Here is a 16,927-nt window from a genome sequence, read left to right on the forward strand (position 1 = left end):
AGCTAATTTCCAAACACTAATCAATGGTGTTTACTTTGTTTTGACCTTTTTTCATTTTTCAGGTAAAATCCTAAGCCATTGTCGATTTTTAGGCAATCTTAAACTGAATCTGAACTGAACGTTGGTTATATTATATTCAAGCTGGGTAAAACACATTCACATGAATGTGAATTCGTATTCATATTTGAAGTGTAATATTATTTCAAATTATCGATAATGCTAGAAATGAATTAATTCGTTGTATTGGTCAATAGTACAACTCACCACAGGCACAACTTTTGAAATAGTGACATAATATTTGGTAAATGCCTTGCTCTCTCATAATGTCTTTATAGAGTCGCATAACATAAGCCAACTCTTTTGATATATGTGGATCTTTTTGAGTGTCGATATAGTGATAGTTATAGTTTATCCGATGTATCGTCGTATCACTACTTTCGATATTTCGTGTTGATGTTTTGACTGTAACTCTATATGTGGTTCCAATACTCTTGGCCAGATTGGATCAGTTCATTTATTAAACAAAATAGTAATATACTTATTAAAAAATATAAGAAAAAATAGAAATACTTTTCAAAGTTTTTGCCTTTCATTTACTTACAATTCAGGCAATGTTGATCTTCGACCAAAGTAAACTGGATATTCGCACGTGTTCCTTTCGGCGTATTTCACTGCAAAAACACTTGAAATCAGCTTCTCGTGCCGCCGCCCACTAATTCCACTCCAGACGGATATTACAATGACTCCTTTACAACTTCCGCTATTGCGAGACGGCTTTATCTCCGGCCCAAGTCAATTGGGCGTGATGTGGAAGGGCCTTAGGAATATTGGTCTTTTTTCATCGTACCCTGCCCTTTGTGAGACGGAATCGTCGGAGCATGGATAATTTAATGATGTGAGAGAGGTCCTGGGGCTGGTTACTGAATGTGTTTTTTCGTAATTGAAAAGGTTTTGAATGTAATTAAAAATTGTCGGGTGGATAAAATATGGAATTATAAACATTGAACAATAATAAACGCCTTAATAAATGTTAATTCCTTCCAGTTAATTTGTTTTTATTGGTAATAAAGAATATTGTTCATAAATTAACTCTTAAATAATTTAAATTTGTATCGTTAGTTTAACTTACATTTTCTTTCAGATCAATACAAGTTTCTTTTTCAAGAACATTGCACGCATGTTAGATAGTTAACTAAATCCATCTAGTCAAATTTCATTCGTATTGTTCTTAAATTCTAGATTCAATATTTCAGACCTAAACTTAATCAGCTGACTTGATTGGCCCAGCTATCAAGGCGACAGGATGGTTTTCCTACTGTTGCGGGTTCGAATCCTGCCGAGGCATGGTCGTAAATTTATGTTTGTGATTGTCCAAAAGGTAAGAACGCAAAATCCAACAAGAAAATGATTTCAGCTTAGTTACGCTAGTAATATTTGTAAAATAATAAAAAACTAAACAGCATTTTATGGATGTACTCTCACTGGTGCAGTTCACATACTTTTAAAACACGGCTTTTTAATTTAAACAAAAAACTTTAGATAGGTTTTGCATATACTTTAACTGTATTAATTCAAAAGGCTTTTGTGTTATCAACTTCCAAGTTCTCGGTAGGGGAGCAATTATAGTACTTGGACATTATCATGCACACGCGATATCTCTTGGTGTTTTTTCGCAAACCGTTCTTCGGTAATCGTTAATACTTTTAGAACGTTCTGGGAGTCCTCATCTTTAATGTTCTATTAGGCGTTAACATTGCTGCGATGAAAATTGTTTCATTAAGTTTGGATCATATTGATATTAGTGTGGTAAGTAAGTATTTAGACCAATTAATATAACAAATAACAAACAAATATTATGAGTCGAGAAAAAAGTAAATATTGAATAAACTATTACATTGAAGTCAGAAGAGGATAATTAAAAGCTGTATTTCTCAGTCCGAAATCATAGAATATTTATTATAATTATCAAAATTTATTGGGACTGCTTGCATAATTATAGATTATTTAATAAAATATAATAACTATAAAATATGCCGTATTGGAGGAAGAAATCAATATATCGATTTGGTTTTTAGCTACCTGGAAATATATATAGAGGTAAAAGAGAGTATGTGTTATTTTTTATCTCGAAATGCATTTTTATGGGGACAGTATTCAAGGAAGTATTCGCAATTCATGAGCGCACTACCGAGGAAAATAAATTATCTCGCTCATATTCGCCGGCAAACTAAATAACGGATTTTTGAATTAAGGCCTTTTTATCATTCATAATATCATTTATCACAACAAACTGAAGACTCGCAGTTGCCTGAAAGAGATTTCTGCCGGGAATTTCAACCGACCCTCCTCGTTTTCTTTGTAGCTGAGTTCTCTCGCAGAAATTCCCGCAGGATTTCCACGACTGACTGCTACGTGAGCCGACTACCGATCAGGAATACTTTCAAGTTCTTTTTTCCTTTATTTGATTTCGGGTTAAACCGGTCCGTTTTTTTGCGCGATTTGCAAGATTACCAGGCTTAAGGAGATGTAAGTTTTTCTGTTCAGAAGTCTAATGGTACGAAAAAAGATTTTTAGAAATATTTAGAAAAGATTTATATGTATTATATATTAAAATTTTCTTTCGTAGCAATTTTAAAGTTTAGTTGTTAAGGTAATATTACGGCAATGTCAATTAACAATAAACTCCACAAACACCACAAAACAGTTTTTAAGCGTTTACATAACTCTGAAGACCAAAATAGACACGTTCCATTGATTAATTTACATCGCATTAATTAAGTGCGAAAACCTTACTATTAACTTATTAACTTAAAATTGCAGGACTAAGTTTAATTTAAGTTGAACATTCTAAACACCCAGTAAGCTGTGTGCATGTTGTCTGTCGTATTCGTTAATAATAATAGATTAGATTTTATGCATTAAGATTTATTAATTACTTTTAATACTTGCCGCTACAGTCATGTATAAGAAAATGGAGAAAGTAAAGTACATATATTTAAATAATAAGTACTTTATTCATCAAATAAATGATGCATTAGTTTTAACTCATAAAAATGCAAAGAACATCTCCATTAATTAGAGCAATTTTCGGGGCTGTTGAATATTGAAGGTCTTGAATGAATTATTTATTCTATAGGAATTTTATATTTGGCTTTTTTATGCTGATTTATGTTATAAACAAAGTAATACAGTGTATGAAGTATATTATTATTACTTGTTAAAGATATGAAAAATTCATTAATAGTCGTAAAACTATCATTTAACTTACATTTGTATTCATTTGTCAACTGTACTCTAAATTGATTTTTTTCTTACAAATATGAAACCATCAACTATGTTGAATTTAAATGTCTATGTATGAACAATAGATTATATATTTTTTTTAATTTATAGTCGCCCCAGTACTATTGCCTTTTTTAACCACTTTATTTTGCTTAGATCCTTGTACGTTGTTGCTCGTAAGTTTCATGTCAACAATTCATATATCAGATTTTGTACAAAATTGGGTATTCTTGCTGGAAGTTTTACTTCTGTGTTTTAATATGGAAAAATTCTCTTGAATGTACGATATTTCAGCATGACTTTCAGTTGTAGTTAATGTCTTGAACATGATTCGAGAAAAATAACTTAAACAAAATATTATTGATATAAAGTACCAAGAAGTAAAACATTACTATTTTTGTTGTACCATGATTGAAATCACGATCAAAGTAAATTTTATATTAATTTAATATTATTTAAAGAAATATCCCGCTTATTAACAATATGAATGGAGTTTTCCTATAATTAACTGCCGTGATTAATTAAATAAATCGAAACCAATACGAACATATGGATTATCGATTTTTCACATCAAACAAGCTGGAAAAATATTGGAACACGCGACTTGTGTCGCTTAATCCTTCGGTTGGTTGATTGATTAGATATTTGTGATTTTCATATTATTGCGACTAATCCTACTGTAGCAATTTTCGTTGATAAGTGAAAATTTTGCACGCATTTACCCATATCAGCAAATAATGTTTGATTTAAAGCTGAAAGATTAGTAGGAACAAATGTTTCGGTTATTATTATTAAAGCGTTACTAAGATAACTTGATAAAACCAAAAAATCAAAAAAATTTGACACCCAAAGCAAGACCGTACTGAAAAATCGAAAGAGTAAATGTAATTGAGGTATTGGGACCGAAAAAAAAACTTTCAAGGTAATAAAACCTCTCAAAAATTGTTTGTATGTTCTATTTAAGGATATTATGGAAAAATTTCACGTAAAAGGGCTAACATTATAAATTGTATCCAAAATATTGATCAAACTACCTATGGATATTATATATCTCTCGTTTAGTCAGTGATGGGACAATAAATAGAAGATAAAACGTCAACCTAATAGTGGCATCTCATATCGAACATAGAACTATTAAATGTGCTGTGACATATTTCTAACGATGCCCAAGCATTTGGTAAAAGTTGGCACAAAGTTCTCTTTCAACACACAGAACAGACTGTTTGAACGTCAAGTCAGCGAATCATCATGACTATCCACTAGTTCAGTATCCACCAAATCAAAGGAAAGGGAGCTCTAATATTTATAAATACTACAAACATTTTAATAATCATGAATTATTAAAATAAACTTATTTAGAGGGGAAACACTGTTATATATTAACTAACTTTCAACATACCCGCTTTGGGTTATTAGGGATTTGAATACCTAAAATTAAAGAATTTTATAACATATAGTTCACCATCTTGCATTACATAATATATTTACGTTAGAACTGTGTTAAAACCTAAATACTTTTATGATACATGATGCGGCATTTATTACATTATATTCCGTTCGAAATGATCTTGCTATGTGATAATGTTGCAGAAGTTGTGAAAATCTAGAAATATATTTTTTAGTAAAATGGTGAACTATACGAGAAAATAACACGCATATATTGTTGATCAATTTTTTATAATAGAAGTTATTAAGCTAATAATCGTCCATTTGCTGTCTAAATTCAGACACATTTATAAAAAAAGCCTCATGTAACATTTGGATAAAAGGTTTATGCCATAACTTAATAAAATATTGAAATAAACAACAGCTATATTTTTAACGTGTAAATATCGGAACACCCTATATTTCATCATCTAAAATTCAAATAAATAAATATTGAGATTCAATATATATTCATAGAGCAATAAATGCCGTTGATATAAGTTGAAACATTTTTCTGGGTCGGTGTAACGTGGCCCTTTAAACCCACTATGCATCACAATAACGAGAAATAGTAATACCCTGCTTGAAATAAAGATAATCCTCGTGGCTGAGGGGAAACCCGACAGCAGGAGAGAATGTCTACCATTCGCGTCTTTCACATAGAATGGCATTATCTAAACGATTCTTTCTGTTGACACGTAAAGTGATGCATGAGGACATTTTGGATATATATTTTTTTAAGGCTAAAGTATTTCATTCTTCAGTATGTACTGTTCGAAAGATTACTAAAGATACACTTATTTTATTCATTTTTACACATAAAAATGAAATTATGTTCAGCAGAAAATTCTTATACCACAAAAATCTAAACAATTAAATTAACGTAACAATTAAGAAAAACTATTCTTATAGAAATTGAAAATATTTATCAACAATATAGATATATTAACAAATTTACAATGAAAACATAAGGATGTATATAAACAGGATGACAAAGCAATAAGTGTTTTTCTTATAAGTTGTAAACATATATTCAGAGCCAAACTTGAGCTTATACGCGTTAGGCATCAGAACGAGAAATAGCAATGGTATGATAATCCCCTTAGCTACAGGATAAACTCTAACGAGAAACTAAAACAGGGGGAAACTTAACTCCGAATAACTGGGATGAAATATTTTCCACCTGAATAGCTACCTTTACAGTTTCAATACCGACATATGTATATATTTGAATAAAAGCATCTCTCAATGTTTGGTTAAAGAATTGCTATTTTTTTAACAAAGGTGGATCGATATAGAAATCATAGTTAAATGTTTAAAATATAAAAAATACATTAAATATATTCATATATGATATGAATGATAAACAAATTTGATATGAATGATTTGAATGACAAATACTTTTATAAATTAATTAAGGTTATTGAAAACGTATGTAAGGGACAGAGCTAAACCCCGCGATTACAGCAGATAGGGTAGTATGTTCCTTTAAAAGATTTTCATTCGACATTTAAACATATTGCAATATATTGACATATTTAATTTGAAGCTCACCAACAATAGGTTTTTTAATTAAAGTTTAAAAACTAAATTAAAAGGAAAAATATGCTGATACAATATAACTTAATAGGTAATATTTCTAGGTTATGATAATCACAGTGAGTCGATCCAAATTACCTAACCAAACGCCAACTAAAAAAGTGTAATTCAAAAGAAAATTCAAAACATAACCTAAAACAAAATAATGTTGGTTTATGTATATGGTACCCTATATATTTTCACAGTTATGTTACCCTATTTTGGTTTAAAATAACAAGAGTTTATTATAATTCGTGGCTGGGAAGGAAACAAGAAATTTACATTAAAGGAGGAAGTTCTTACATTGCTTTTCTCTTTCTTTTAGATGAAATACCGTCCCTAGAGTTTCCCGCATCCTCGACACGTTAAGTCGATATCTTGCAAAATATTCCAGAAAAGTCAGTGTCGTTCGTAAATCATCTTTTTTAAATTCAGAAAAAAAAATTGGTGTCGGTCCATTCAGAAAACAACAGCCGAAATAATGAATATTTTGATGGATTATTCACAGTAATTTATCTCCATTAAATAGTATTTTAAATTTTTATGGTGTTTATGGTGCTTTGTAACCTTAGATAAAATATCAATCACATAGTATCTGGTCTAACTAATAAGACAGCTTTCAGGCATTCTGCTTTATTCGTCAGTATTTTGATGCCAACAAGCAGTCAGTAGTCACTGGGGTTTAAATCTGATCTATAGGCAGGCAACTAGTCCACTTTAACCATAAATAATTATTAGAAAAACACTAATTAGTTTCAATAATGCTAGACAAATACAAACAACGAGTAACAGTGCCTTTTGTTTGTTAAAATTTAAAAAGGTAGATTGTTATTTCTATTTTATCTTTTATCTGTATTATTTTTTCTTAATTTTTAAACTACTATGAAGATTGTTGTTAAATAACTGTTTTTAATATATAAAAATGTCATGATCCTTATTGAATGGAGAGCATCTCTGATAATCCGCTAAAGTCACAAAAGACTGGGCTTTGGTAAACAGTCCAAATTGGCAATAAGATTACTTTGCGACACTAAATAAACGAACCATAATCTACTAATACCGTGTAATCATATTAGAAACGGGGCCCCGCAAGACCCCTGTTAACGTCGATTAAATCGGGTGGGGTGGCAGGGTTCCGCGTTATCCGGACAGGGATAGACGTTACCACCCCATCGCGGCGCTTGTTCTTCCAGACCTTAATAATGGCCGTTTAACAAGCTGTAGCTGTCAAAACAGCGGCCGGTATGACGAATTTTATGAACTCTTATTCGTAATTTATCTTTATTAGACTTGGGGGCGCTGTTTAATATACAAAACCTGCAGAATAGAGTACAATAAATGACGCTTTCAGACCAGAAGAAGCAATATGGAAGGAAATATTTTAAATGAATATAAATGGTTCTTGGAGTCAAACTCATTACAATCATGTTAAATAGGAACTATTGGAAAGACTTTGGTCAGAATGGGGCTAAATTTGACTATATTTTTATTATAATAGTTTATTAACTATATAAGAGAAGTTAAAGTTTTTATTAGAGATTTTATAAGCATGATGACTCTAATAAATAGTCACAAAAATATTGATTTATGAGTGTGTATATGTGTTATTAACTGGGAATTCCAGACACTATGTCCATAAATTCTTACAAAATTATTAGATGCTAATATACATAATAAATAAAACAAATGAGACCAAACCTCACATATTCTCAGCAGTATTATTAAAATTTATTAAAATAATGTACTAATTTTATTGGCCGCTTATTTAAAATTGTGTTCAATTTTAGTTCCTTAATTTACATTGAATGAGTCGGACGATTAACCATTTATTCATAAAGGCTTTATTATAGTATTAATTTCTTGAAGCTGTGCGAGTGAGGGTTTGTTTATGAATTATTATATTTTGGACAAGAACCAGTTCCATTTTGCCCGACCAATCCTTTCAGTCGGGTCAAGTGACTATAAATTCGCCTTTAGTCTTCATTAAGCCAAGGTCGAGTGTTTAATTGTAATCCTAGTCGCCGGCTGGTGTCGTCTTACCATAGTAGATTTTCGCACTAGGGTGCCGACACAATAAATTTAAATTTAGCCTGAAATATGACTCACTTGGCTTTGATTCTAGATGAAATTAATAGGAATATATTATTTCAACAGATTTAAAGGCTTATGGTTAACGAATTTAATATTGATAAGATAATTTAAAACCAAAATTTTGCTAAATGTAATCTTAAGTTTAATTATTATCGGTGAGGTGAAACCTAATTTTAATATATATATATATATATATATATATATATATATATATATATATATATATATATATATATATATACATATATATATATATATATATATATATATATATATATATATATGTATATATGTATATATATATATATATGTATATATGTATATATGTATATATGTATATATGTATATATGTATATATGTATATATGTATATATGTATATATGTAGGGACTAGGGCTGCTGGAAAATATCGATTGATACATCCAGATTTTATAAAGATTTATTCCTCCGTTTATCAATATTTTTTTTGGTGAAAATTAGGACTAAAGCGGAAAAAGATCGATGTTAAAATCTATGGTTTTTGAAGTAGGGTGTCGAACTTTTTTGAGGATTCTCCGAAATATCGACAGTTTTTGCAATATCGATATATCGACATATTTCTTCGCAGCCCATATCCCCAATCGGTACATCTTCAATGATACGTATTTTTTGAATATGATTTTATACCCTGTAATCTTGATTTCAAATGCCTTGTATATAAACTATACATTTTTTATATTACCATATTACCACGAATATTATAATTTATACAGCAAAACAGATATTCATTCCTTGTCCACTGTCAATTTTGGTTTGCCCAATGGAGAAATTGATCATCGCCTTTGCGGCTTTTATGTCCTCCTATTTTCCGAGATAATCTACACGAGGTCCGGCAAATTGGATGCTGTAAAGCTGAACCCCGAAAAGTGATCGATGGCCTTTCTTCGAATAGGCGTGTTGCCAGATCAGCGGATCGTGTTTTTTCTTGTACCCGGACAAAGGCGACGATAAAGAAAAATGAAGCCGGGAAATCTTCAGATTTGCTCGTTTCCTAACCAGCCCGATTGGAAAATTGCCTTTATGTTCCGACCCGAAGTCGTCCTGTCATTTAATGGAAAAAGTACGGGAGCCTAATAGAATTTTCGGGATTTTTATAGCATACTTAAATAGATTTTTTTAAATTTAATCTTTTGTATTAAAATGAAATGGCATTTTAATGAAAATCGAATTTCCTTATTTCTGTGTTTCCAAATTATTAAAAAAAATAATCCCAACGCATACATTTAACTGGAGAATCACACAACTACAGATCAAATTCACAAACATAATTGAAAAGTCCCATGAGGAAAGAAAATTATTAAAGTGTAGTAAGACCGCTCGAGTGGACCAAATAACGATACAAAACCAAATAGCAGGTTATTTCAACGGCTCACAAAAATTTAATAATCGGAAAGGTGTTTATAAAGGTTGTACAAATCTTGAAAAAGCTCGCGAAGACAAAAGTTAGAAGATCAGACGGTTGTGTAGATTTCCTCGATTTTTTTAAAATTTTGGTGAATGACCGGAAACAATATAAAGCTAAATCAGGTAAATAAGCTGTTGCGGAACGATGTGAATGGATTTAGTGATAATTCTGATCTTTTCATACTAGTGGCTTCATGCGACGTTAAAGACAAATACACTTGTTGACAGTTTGGACCAGTATAAGGGATTTATACTAAACAGTATTACGAGTTTCACTATTTTTAATCGCTTAATATACATTCTACGTCCATTAAGCGCATTTTTTCTTTTTTACTTATACATTTGAATCAATTTCTATTTAGATTTCTACAGTGGCATTGGAATTTTATCCCATTAAAATCAGCCCCTTTCACACTTTGTAATTAGACTTCCCTCGAATAATTCTCTCGATTCTAACCAAAATATTCGTTCGGTAATTAAACGAAGAACAGGAGAGGTCAAATCTTTAGGTATTCCTTTTGATCAGCGAATCGGCTTTTGAAAACTGAACTTAACCCCAAACTTGTTCTCCAATTACTTGTTTTTGGAGAGCAATTAGTACAAAGCTCCGGAGCGGAGTGTAGAGTTTCGAGTGTTTGCGACTACTACGCCGTTATAACGAGGGGTGCAGCTTCGGTTTTCTAACGATTTTCAGACCGGGTCTTTCGTCCGCTACGTGAAATTGGTTTTTTTCTGCGATTTGCTTGAAGAACTATTTGCGCTGGTAATTCTGCGGAAGTAATCTTCAAGAAAAATAGTCAAATATTCAAATCATTCTTATAATACTATATAATTTGTTTAAAGGTGCAATATTTTAGATTGGACGACAAATATTTTTAGTTTTTCCTGACAGAGGGATTTAAAGTCGCATATATCGAGTAATGCTTATTCAAAGAAGCTCATACTACAGTGCGTTTGAAGATTATAAAATATTTTAGATATAATGGTTTATAATGAGAGATCAGAGGTCAATTATGTTTCATTCCAGAAATGTTGATGCATAAACTTGTGACACCATTACCACATTATACAGATATACCGATCATAAAATATTTTTGAAGCATTTACATATCATGATCATGATATTATTTTATCAAAAGAAACACGATAAATTAGCTTCAATGAACAATGAAACATTGATAGGCAATGATGTGCAACATATGATGTGCGAAATATATTGTATTAGGATTGAAATTTATATTAATAACTTCGTTTTGAAAAATAATCGAAAGAAACAATTACAGGTATTGTCAACTTACTGGGATTGTCAAAGAAATTAGGATTCTCTTATCCTATAATTTGCCACAACTGTCTTCAATAATGATGCCGAATTGGCATGTTATTTCCTATTTAATTTATTTAAAATATTGGGTTTTTATTAATGGTTGAGCGGTTTAGAGAACTGGTTATATTTTCCATCTTCAACTAAATGGCATCGATTGTAATCTATAGTAATCTCCTATAATGTCCTTAATGGTAAAAATGTGTAGCTAACGAGGAAACTACTTTTCACATTTCGCACAAATTGAAGGATTTTTAGTATCAAATAAAAAACGCAGTTACGCTAGTTCTTGTTTGTACACAATAATTGTTAAAATTTATCGATAATTATCATTTCTGAGGAATTACGGTTATATTTTACATATTAAATGTGTCGATAATTTCATTTGGGAGGTTTGATTAAAGAAAACGTGCTATTTATAATGGACAGGAAAAATTAATTTATTAAAGTATCCATTTGATTCTATAAGTTTTGTCAACCTCTCTGACAATTTAGAGATGCCATTTCAAACGAACAGTTTCTCTTTTGAGCTAAACTATTCATCGAGCTCTTTTTTAGTTTCTTAGATGTCAGGAAAATACTGCTCGGCAAGTGCATTCTTTACCGATGCGAAAACCTGATAATTGGTTGGAACCAGATCTGGGAAATACGGCGGATGGGATAAAACCTTCCATGCAAGTGATTTTAACAGCTCTTTAACTGATTTTACAATATAGGACACGTTCTCATGCTGCTAATTTGTTCGATGGCAATCAATACTAACTGTTCTCCAAATTTCAAAAGTTTATAATATACAACACCAATTTAGTCCTATCAGACACAGATGGTCTTGCAACTAAACCAATTGGGCTTTGCAGTCGATAGACGGGGTACGCCAGGTGACCTTGATTTTTTCGCTTAGTATCTCTGAAATAAATCTATGTTCATCCGTTACCATTCATAAATGATTTGCTCTCATACATTTGAAGCAGCACTTCACAGATGATTTTTGAATTTTCCAATTGCATACCATCTAGTTATGTGACATACATCTTTAGACCATTATGAAATGAAAAACCACAACTGAATCGTCGAAACTCCGTTTCACATGTTCTTATGGTTGGAGTTCTTATGCTCACCGTAAGTATCAACCAGCAAGCCATGACTTTCAGCGGCTTTTCTATTTTGGTGAAATAGGAAAAATATGCGAGCTTTCACAATTCAAAAATGCACGCTTTCAGGCACGAAACTCTAAGTGTTTGAAAAAAATTATAAATCTATAACGCTCTTCTTTTGGCGGAACGTTTTAGGGCTAATTTCAGTAGGATAAAATGATATATGTTTCAAATCATAACATTGCATACTTATGGCAGTGAAATCTGTCCCAAAAATCAGAAATTAATTACCGATACACCTGGTAATAAAACCAGCAACTACTAACAAATTGAAAAATAAAAACATTACAACGAAATATAATTATATATTTCAAAGTTGCCAGTCAAATGATCTCATCGTTTTTAAAGTCGGTGACTTCTGGCAGGATATATCGAATTTTAGATTTGTTTTTAATTTTGTAACGTCATCCCCCTACGTCGTTGATTCGATTTGCCGAAACCGTCTCGTTCTTTTCGAGAAGTGTTGTTATTCGAGCAGATCGAGTGTCCCCGAGGATCTCGAAGGGGAGGCCTCGAAGGGCTTTTTCGTTTTCCTTTCTCTCGTCAAGAACTTTCGAAGAGGCCGAAGAAAAAATACGGCAACCCGTTTTTCTCCCTGAGACAATAAAGCCATCTCACGATGGGGAACGATATTGAAACCGGCAGAGATACGGTGCCGCAACAACGGCACCAGGAAATACAAGATAATCCGTCCTAATTCCGCTGATATCGATTTTTGCATGGCGACAGCGGAACACTGGGTCAGAAACGCTGGGATTGTTCCCCAGGGGGTACTGCAGGGGTAGGATTAAAATCGGGCATAGGGGGTGAGCTACCTAATTAACATTTTATGGAGTCTGCGGAGGTACTGGAAATTTGTCTATTTAACGTTCGGAGTTTTGACGCTACGAAACCAGATTGACAATGACAGACAGAATGACATCAGATTGCAAATGAATAAATTATACTTTTTTATAATGGGCATAACTAATTTTGAAAAACTATTTTATGACAATTCTACTATTCCCAGAATATTGTTTTTTTTGCAAAAAACTGGATTAAAAAGAATTGACGTTTGAAATACTATAACTTGGATATAAGTTTTATTTGTACATTATTTTAATAATTTTGGTTTATAATTAGACATTCTAATGTGTATCTATGTAATTTCGTTCCAAGGCAAATATAAATGTTATGCTACATACAGATCGGGACAACGTAGTACAACGAATGAGATTTGGCGTTGGATACCGAACATTCGGTGGTCTTGAATGAAACGTACATATTGCACTTGTTAGGAGCACACGTTCGTTGGGCGTGAATCCGTATTTTTCAACGGCGGCAGCGATTATAGTGATTCTTTTTTTTTTTTTGATGTTACCGACACTCTGCGGATTGCAAGCCAATGCCAACAACTGTCGTCAAACCGTCCAAACAGAACTAGAAATACCCCAACAAACCCATTCATTGGCTTTTGTTGACCCGATCTGTACGCAGCATTTTACATGCGACAAAATCTTGCGACGCGCAAACCAGCCTATATAGCTTGAATATCGGTAATTCATTACTCTGGAATCAATTCTTTCCCTTCATGAATATAGCATTTTGCGTTTATGTCTCTGCAGTACTAATGGTATAAAATTGGCTTCAAAACAGGTTTTTTATATTTCAGTTTTTTGTCCTGTAATGTCAGAAGTTTTACAATGACGGATATATGGCTTTACCGGAACAATGAGAACAGATCATCGATCAAAACATCATTGATTGTTATTTGAAATATTGTATGAATAAATTCGATTTAGAAATACAAAATGTATTGAAATTACTTTGCTAGTTTAAGGAAACTACGTAACTTTACACACAATTTTCAAATTATTGTACAGTTAAAATAAATTATAAAAAAATAGTTTCAACTATACTCTAAAATATATATAATTTTTAATCAGTTAACAGTAAGGGTACTTAAATTAATGCAATTTATTTGTGTTATCTGAATTGGCGTTTTACTCTTTGATGTTTTACTTGACAGTAACGGAGTCTATAGAGAATAGGTAAGGATATAGGGGAAATGAGAAAGGGGTTTAAAGGATTGATGAAATAAAACTTGAGCAATTTGCTTAATTAATTGTTAATGTGTTGAATATATATATATATATATATATATATATATATATATATATATATATATATATATGACTATGACTACGAAGTATGTTCTACTTCACACTATACACTGTATAATGTTCTTTTATCAAAATTTAACTCAATTTTATTTATATTCAATTTTAAATTTCCATAAAAAACCATGTATTGAGATCATGTATATCATATGATATGAGACCGAATTTACGTCACATCATCATTTCTTTTAAAAATCAGTACGTGTATATCCTAAAATATAAGCAAACATTTTTCAAAGTCTAAATAATATAAAATTGAATTATATAACCTGCGAGAAACGCTGCTTCTTTGTGTTAATTTAAAAAAAAGCATACCCGATGGACATATGGGAAATGTGAACGAACTTCAACGGGATGTACCACACCACTGTCTGTATAAACACCATACCAGAAAATGCTACTGTCTGAAAGATAGGAAAGAGTCACAAGTAACAATAGACAATAATTCTATATAAAATAGATTGACCAATTTAATTATGTGTAATGTTAAAAATCAAGTCAAATTGTGATAAAATAATCTAACCTACGCCACTGCGAAAACGAATTTCCACCAAATATCGACGGAACAAGACTGTACACCCCGCGGGTCCGTACTGGTGTTTGATGTAGAGGGGCGCTCACGTCACCTGAGCTACGGCTGGAAGTTCCCCCGAGACCTAGGGCCTTGTCAGAATCGGAAAATTGGATTACATTAATCGACAACGGCACTGACGTTTCATTCGATATATATATCCAACTGCGGAACGACGAGAGTACCATTAATAAGCGGGAAAATGTTTTAAAAACCTTTTTGATGTCTCGGTTATCGTTTTATTTTTGTCCGACTTTTGGGATAGTCCCTTTGGTCGTCCTGATAGCTTTCGTCCAAATTGAATTAGCTTGCATTTGATAAGGGGGGATACGTAGGTTTAATATTCTTACGTGATTGTGCAACTTTAATTCTAAATTTTGTACACATTTTTATGATATTTTTTTAGTCTACCTTATAACAACTGGGATTTATCTGGACTAGATCTACTATTATCGAGTGACGAGTGACCAACTCAGAGATCATCCCAATAGTCATCCGGTGTTTCCCATATTGGTTATTGGCATGATTGAGATGATTATTCTTGTCGGATTTTGTACTCTCTTCTTATAAATAATCGTAATTATAAAGAGTCACAAACATAAAAATGTTTAACCATGTTCTAGTAAGATTCGAACCTCCAATAAGTAAGAATAAGAGGATGTCCGTCCTGACTATTATTTTTCTTAATATTTTTTAATATCTTATGTAAACTTGTGCCTTTAAATTGCTTAAAATATTTATATTGTACAAATATCGTTTTGTGTAGGATCTCTAGTTTGTTGCTAAATTCTTCTGAAATATTCAGAGGATCTACTATGTTGTCATCATAGCTCTGTATAGAAACAAAATGTAGATCACCCAGTAAATATTAAAAATAGGAGAAAATGCTGAAATAGAAATTTAGTTTTGTATAGCTTCTTCATACCAAACTTATGCCGATAATATAGGCATAAACTGAAAGTTAATATTACTAGATTATAAACCAAAGAGGAATATGACGATAAGAAGTATATTTAAACCGTGGAAGTTAAGAAGAAAAAGCTAAATCTAAAAAATAAGCTGGATGTTGGCCAGCAAACTTATTTAATATTTTTGATACATATTATATTTAATCATAATTTTAGAAATATAATTCAATCTGTAATAATCCGATTATCGACCGTTCTTGCAGAAACAAGCAATAGAAGCTAAAAAAGTGTATAATACAATTTACTGAATTTTCACAAATACAATTCAGAACCTGTTATATCTTCAATTTTATCTTGTTATATAAAAAGATGTCCAATTTAATTATCCGTTAGTAATTAAAATGGGGCTGAATAATTGGCTAATTCCGAAGGCACAACACTGGGATAACCGCGAGGGCGATTCGTTATCTTCCCCTCAGCGTTGGTTTATGTCCCTCGTAGCGGAAGAAGTGTAGTGCGTGGGCAAAATGACAAATAGGTTTGCAACTGGACCTGGATGACATTCGGAAGTAATTTGTATACATTACTGAACTTTGTGAGGACAGGTTGAAAAACAGAAAAATCTATTTTGATAATATATTTTCAAAGTTATGACGTTTAAGAATATATTTTCAAGAGAATGTGTGATGTTGCAAGTCTTGAAAACCTATACCAATATATTGACTCAAAAATGAAATATAATAATAGTTTATTAAATTCATTAATTTGGACTTTTGCTTCAGAGCATATACATATTCAGAATACAGATAATGGACTTCGAAGCTTGAGAGCTTTAAATTTCGACCTTTCCCTGCTTCTAAAGAAACTGTAATAGGTTATATAGCTAAAAGAATTTGAAAAACGCTGATTGGCCAAATGTTACGTTGTCAAAAACATTGTCTCAAAATACGTTTCCTCGAAGCTACTTTTTTTGACCTAATCATCACGATACTTCAA

General features: G+C 31.7%; 1 protein-coding gene and 1 long non-coding RNA gene across 3 annotated transcripts in view; one reads left to right on the forward strand and one right to left on the reverse strand.

Annotated features, from left to right (window-relative positions):
- The window catches only part of LOC143195965 (uncharacterized), a 36,525-nt gene extending 22,443 nt beyond the window's left edge, over positions 1–14,082 (forward strand). The window contains exon 3 of one of the 2 annotated variants that reach the window (XR_013005627.1): positions 13,945–14,082. This is a non-coding gene — a long non-coding RNA (uncharacterized LOC143195965). Of the gene's footprint in view, positions 1–1,253; positions 1,373–13,944 lie in introns of those variants that run through there. The other variant, XR_013005628.1, reaches the window with a different exon arrangement.
- The window catches only part of ChAT (Choline acetyltransferase), a 62,620-nt gene that overhangs the window by 34,472 nt on the left and 11,221 nt on the right, over positions 1–16,927 (reverse strand). The window lies entirely within an intron of this gene.

The sequence above is a fragment of the Rhynchophorus ferrugineus genome, unplaced genomic scaffold (assembly GCF_030347505.1).
Source record: "Rhynchophorus ferrugineus isolate W39M unplaced genomic scaffold, kcgeb_rfMv2 rfM4, whole genome shotgun sequence".
In the NCBI taxonomy this organism is placed as follows: domain Eukaryota; kingdom Metazoa; phylum Arthropoda; class Insecta; order Coleoptera; family Curculionidae; genus Rhynchophorus; species Rhynchophorus ferrugineus.